This window comes from Lynx canadensis, chromosome B2 (genome assembly GCF_007474595.2).
Source record: "Lynx canadensis isolate LIC74 chromosome B2, mLynCan4.pri.v2, whole genome shotgun sequence".
NCBI classification, from domain to species: Eukaryota; Metazoa; Chordata; class Mammalia; order Carnivora; family Felidae; genus Lynx; species Lynx canadensis.
In genome coordinates, this window is record NC_044307.1 from 97,688,509 (window position 1) to 97,694,508 (window position 6,000).

The 6,000-nt window shown below is 49.1% G+C and overlaps 1 protein-coding gene across 1 annotated transcript in view; it reads left to right on the forward strand.

The window, feature by feature from the left end:
- The window catches only part of LOC115514248 (sine oculis binding protein homolog), a 163,756-nt gene extending 162,447 nt beyond the window's left edge, over window positions 1-1,309 (forward strand). The window contains exon 7 of the mRNA XM_030316064.1: window positions 27-1,309. The gene's annotated coding sequence lies outside the window, so the exon portion shown is untranslated. The remainder of the gene's footprint in view (window positions 1-26) is intronic.
- The last annotated feature ends 4,691 nt before the right edge of the window (window positions 1,310-6,000 follow it).

The window sequence follows — 6,000 nt, forward strand, 5'->3', positions numbered from 1 at the left end:
ATGGGCCCCTTCTTCTCTTTTCCCAGGAACGCTCGCTCACAGGGTACCTTGCGTGGAGAGAGGGCGCAGAGCAAACCATGTCCCGCCATCCAATGACACCAGCTGGTCAGCTCACCACCCCCCTCTGGCTAAAACTCAAACAAATAAAGCCGCTTCCTGTCATTAAGCATCTCAGAGGAAGCAGCCCTCCCTCGGTGGCCTCCAGCCCAGAGAAGCCAGCATGTCTTGGACCTACCAAGCGGCCCAGCCTTCTTGCGGCCACCGTCTCTGCTTCTCCCCAGAGGAACTTAGGGATTTCGCCCCTGGTTTTAAAACAAAACAAAACAAAACACCAACAAGCCACAAGGACCAATGTAGGTATTCTCCCCGCTCCATCTTCAAGGCTCAGAGGGTGAGGCTGGAAGATGATACGAATTTGAAAACAAAAATCTTTTTTTAGTCATTTTAAAAACTGCTGTGGTTTTGCTGCTACACGAAGAATTGTGATTTGCATTGTACGGTTTTGGACCTATACTGTTCACGTTTTGAAGGTGGAGAGGAATCATACTGGAGTCCCAACACTTCGGATTCATCTCTGTCCTGCCCAGGATGCACTTTTAAATGAAGAGTTAGAATATTTTATTGGCTAATATACTTTTCTTGTTATTTTTACAAAGGCCACCTTTATCCTTTTTAATGCCATATTTTCAGTGTTACACTTTTATGGCTTTTAATTTTCGATTTGACAGATGTAAGAAGCAGCATGAATAGTTTATACTGTGGTTTTTCAGAGACTGAATGCCAAGAGAACTCGGTAAATGTTTATTCTTCTCAGCTTTCTCTTTAAATTCTCCTAAATAGCGCCCCATTTGGGAACAGAGCAAGAGTGTTGAACTGAAGACCAAAATGCCCTCAAGGTGTAAAATAATCCGAGGGGGAATATTTGCTGGGCGTCACGAAAGACTTGGATGAAATTTCAACCCTGATGGTTTTCGGTGATCCAGGAAGTCAGTGAAGCAATCTCTCTATACGCAGAGTCCTTTCATGATAATTAGAATGGTATGGACAAACCAGTGAAAACAAGAGGGAAAGTGAGAAAGATCACCCATGATTCTGTTTCACTGTTTGCTTTCTCCTGTCATGGTTAAGAGAAATGTGCAATTCGATCCTCAATCAGTGGGTGGAGGATAACAGGGTAGATTTTCTTGTGTGCACTTGTACAGTTGTAGCTGCGAGTCCAGAAGTCCTCTAGAGCATGTGTACTGGCACTGAGTTGGTGAGACAGTCGTGGAGTGTCCCATTCTGATGAGTACAGAAAAAAAAAAAAAAAGAGAAAAAAACAAGAAAAAAAATCAAAAAAAAAAAGGAGAAAACTAAAAAAAAAAAAAAAAAATCAAATCACCTTGTGATTCAGTGTATCTGTTTACTAACTCAGATAAAGCAATTGTTCCCTCTTGCAGGGTCCGGGTGCCCCCGCCCACAGGGCCGCTGAGCTGGAGGCTGGAGGGGTGGCCGGTGGGGGTTGGGCGAGGCTGGGGGACCCGTGCGGCGCCGGCCCTGAAGCGCCACGGGACCCGTGGATGCGGTGTACATAGTGTATTTCTATATTCTCCTTTGTACAGAGTCACTTAACAAGTCAAGCTACTGTTTTACAGGTGCTCCTTATTTATTAGAGCTGTGAGAGCTTGGGGGACACACCTGGCGAGCGAGCTCGCTTTTTAAAAATGAAATTGGGGGGGGGGGCAGGGGAAGGGAGGTGGGAGGGAGGGGAAGCTCGAAAGCCCAGGGAGAGATTTATAAAAGTGAACAAAAGGAAAACTTCCAGCAACAAATTAAACAAACAAACAGACCCCAACACCAAACCCACCCCCACCGCCCGCAGGAAGCAGCAGCCCCCTCCTCTGGGTGCTCCTTTCGCTGCGGGGCTCCTGACGTTCTCCTCTCTCCCTGACTGGTGTCAGCTTCATAAAACAAAAATAAATCTCTAAGAAAAAAAATGCACTTACATGTGCTTATTTCGCTTTTCTCATTATTATGACTACTGTTGTTGTTTTCCTTGTTATAGAAGGCGTTCATTTCTTTCCCCCAGGGAAAAAAAATTTTTTTTCAAATAAAGTTAGTAAGTTTTAAGAGATGTCGAGATATAGGGGTGACGCCGGCCTTCCCCACCTGCTGTGTATGATGCTTGTGTGCAAACCAGAGCCTGCTGGCCCGTTCGAGGGTCTGTTCCCCCAGCCAGCATGCCCTTTGCTGACAACACGAAGGTGCATGTGCAGTGAGGTCCTGGGCCTGTAGATGTGTGTGTCCCTCTTAACTGCTCTCCCAGTCCTGATTTTTTTTTTTTTTTTTTTGCTCCAAGGAGCACCATCCAGGGGTTGCAAACCTCCCCTGCGGGTTCCATTCTCAACAGTAGACCATCTCACCCCCTGGGCTTGGAGATGCTTTTGTTTTAACTTTACGTGAATGGATGGGTCAATCGGGGTTCTCCCTGGTACCTGAATTAAACATCAGAAAATGTCTAAGGTAGGTAGTGCACTAGCACCTCACTCTAGCCAACGTAGACCTTGTCTCATCCTCTTGTTCTGCAGATGAAAACACTGAAGCCTAGAAAGGTGAATGGACTTGCTGAGTCCCTTACAGGTGTGGTTCAACTTACTGCAAAACGTAGACACTTTCCGCGGTTTCTTCTAAGTGACCTTCCTGGGAGTGGGTTCTGGAAACTGGGTTTCTTTCTCTCATGGAAACTAGAGGGAATCTCGGAGGTTCCTGGTGTGGGGTTATGTATATGACAACGACTCCATCAGGTACTCCGCAGACCCAGCTGAGGATGGGCCAGGGGCCCGCGCACCCAGCTGTAGTTGTGTGGTACAGAGTCCCAGATAGCAGTTTTCATCTGGACTTGGCCACAGAGACAGTCACCCAGGATGCTGATTTTGCTTTTGTCGCAGTCCAAGATCGTTGAGCAAACATTGTGACCCTGCTGGAAACAAAAGCTACCTTTGTTCCAACATGAAAGGATTTCATGGCACCTCATTAGACATCAGCACACCTTTTCCCTTCCCTTCCTTCTCCTAATCTCTGTGTTCCCTGAACACAGAATCCTCTTGGGCTGTCAAAACGATATGTAAAGAGAAATAGAGGTCCTAATGCCAACGATTACTAGCATGTGCTGAGCACATGTACATTGGCCTCATTTAATCTGCAGAGTAAAAGAAGAACGAGAAGCTCAGTGAGTTTAGTAATTGCTCAAGATCACACAGCCAGTGAGTTGCAGAATGGGATTCAAACCCCTGAGGTGTGGTGCCAGAGCCCAGGCCACACATTCAGTCTGGAGAAAAACTGTTGACATTCTCGTAAAGAGTCATTTTCACTTCCTGTGAGTTTGTGGCAGTGATTCGGTTTTGTTCCAAAGTGGCCCTCATTTTAAATGAAGCCAGAGGGTTGGGTGTTCATGGTTTCTGCTCACCACACCTTACTGGGGGTGGGGAAGTGCTGAGACCACTCTGCTTCTGAGAAACCCGTCAGGCAGTGTCTTCCTCGTTGGTTATCAAACCCCCACTGAACACAGGGCCCCATGTCTGACATTAAGGGGACAAGCTCCCAGCCCCTGCCCCAGTAGTTTACAGGTAACCGGAAGATGGGCTGGCCGTTGAAAAGATGGACCACTTCTTCGTTTCACCGGGAATCTCTTTGGCTATTTTCCAGGATTTATGTAGTTGCACATCTGGAACCTAGATTCACAGCTTTGCAAAGCTGCACTCCCCTTGCGCTGCAGGTGTTCCCTTGACATTGGAAGGACAGCTTGAGCCATAAGCAGGCCTATAGATGTCAGCTCATGCCGCCTACGTGACATGGCCAAAGGCCAGAGCCGAGGCCCAGGTGCAAAGGCACTCAAGACTCATACTGCCTCACTCCCCTCTTTGGCTTTTCCTCTACCCCAAGAGCCAGAGTCCTAACTTCCTTGACCAGTTACAATAGGGCCTCACCCTGGGACAAGTCACGCGCTGCTTAAAACTCTTTAGTGATTCCTTGAGGCCTACAGAGGCAAAGCCAAGGGCTTAGTAGGACAAACGGAGTCCTCTAGGCTTGGCCCCCCTGGCCTCGCCAGGTCTGCCTGCTCTCTGCTAGTGTAGGGGGCCCTGCTTCCTGACACCCCTGCTCTTTCCTGTCCTCCGTCTTTGCATATCAAAGTGCCCCTGCCTTGAATGCCTTCCCTTCATCTTCCCTGGGCAATTTCTACAATTCATCAAGACTCAGTGAACCACTTGGGTGATTCCCCCTGGCGAGCCTTTGGGAGCCTCTTTCTCCTCTCCCCTGCTGGGGCAGGCACACCTGCCCCTGTGCTCTGTCCTGGAGCACATCACACTCTGCTTGTCCGGCTGCTCACCTGTCTGTGCCCTTTGCTAATCTGCAAAGTCCTTGAGGGTAGGGATCCTGCCTTATTTGCCTTGTATCTCCTAGGCCCAGCACATGGAAAACTATTTTATTATTATTATTATTGCAATTGATAAACCACTCCTTCAAAGCTCAGTTTACATGCTACTCCTTGGTGAAGCTGAGCCTGATTTCCCTATGGCACGATTAACTGCTCCTCCCTTGGCTTCTCGTGGCTGCTGTTTAAATGGACAGAGGCCACTTCTCATACTGCTCTTCCCATGTCGTCTGGGCCCCTCAGAGGTAGGCCACTGTAGCCCTCCCAACTTTGTATCGTTGAAGAGCTACTCTCCACCCTTGGAAGAGAAAATTTGGGCCAGGGTGTGGCATTAGTCAAGCCTAGTGATGGAGGAGGGCAGTGCAGCCCCGATGACCAGAGCTATTGTGCCGCAAACACAGAAAGACTGGGGACCTTCATTCTGTTTCTTGTGCTCCAGGGAGGGGGCGGTGCCGGCTCCAGCCCCACTTCGGCCAGTTGGTCAGTGCACCTTTGGGCTTCTTCTGAACGCAGGGGGAGCACACAAGGGAACAAGACTCAGTCACTGCCCTGGGGTTTCTGTGCTGTGTCGCGGAACTATGGCACTTTCTACCCAGAAGAGCCTTAGAGATGAGATAACTCCTTGACCCTTGCAGGCTCTTACAGACGGGAAGTTAGGCTTCCATCAACACCCAGAAAGGGCCTCTTCTTCTATCTTGCTGAATGTGGATGGAATGAACAGCTGCCACCAGTGTCTGTAATTCTTCTAGTGAAAGGGGTCCCTCTGCTGAGACAGGTGTCTCTCTGTGCATGGCCCAGGATGAGCTTTACACACATTCACACATTCACACATTATTAAATTAAAGAATTTAATTCTCACAACAGCCTCGTGAGGGAGGCACTGCCGTTATCATCATTCCCATTTCGTAGCCAAAGAAACTGAGGCATGAAGATGAAGGGGTTTTCTGTCCCAGCACCACCCACAGTAAGAGGCAGGACCCAGAAGCAGGCTTCAGGGTCCACACCCCCATGGCCATGTCACGCCGCCTCACCAGGGTGGGGGACGCCTGATGGCTCAGACCACAGAGCAGAGTTCAGGTCACTTCCTTGGTGCCTACGCCGTGAGATGGAGACGTCTTTGACCTTTGTTTTGTGTTTGGAGAAGGGAAAAAAATCTACTCCGACTTTTCCTGATACCTGGTTTTGAACAACATCAAAAATACAACTGTCAGTAGGTAAAGTTTGATGGAGGTGGGGTGGGGCCCTGTTCCAGCAGCTCAGAGGGAGGAAGAGAGGAGAGAGGCACTGTGGCACCCATGTTAAATTTCTGGGGCGGGCACAAAGGGGACACGTAGGCCCCAGGTGTTTTCCATTTCCCGTGGTTCTGATGCTTTGAGCTGTAAGCTGGGCTTTCTCCCCTGGTGCTTGTTTAGAAGGGCAAAGGGATGTCACCCGAAGCAGGGGTGGAGCTGCCGGGGCCACATGGGGCTACATCGCTTTGCGCAGAGAGCAGGGGGCTGAATCCAAGCCCCACGGTCACCTTTGGGCTCAGTCACTGGATCCCTGGTTGACTAAGCCGACTGAATAAATGGACAGAAATGTTTATAGCC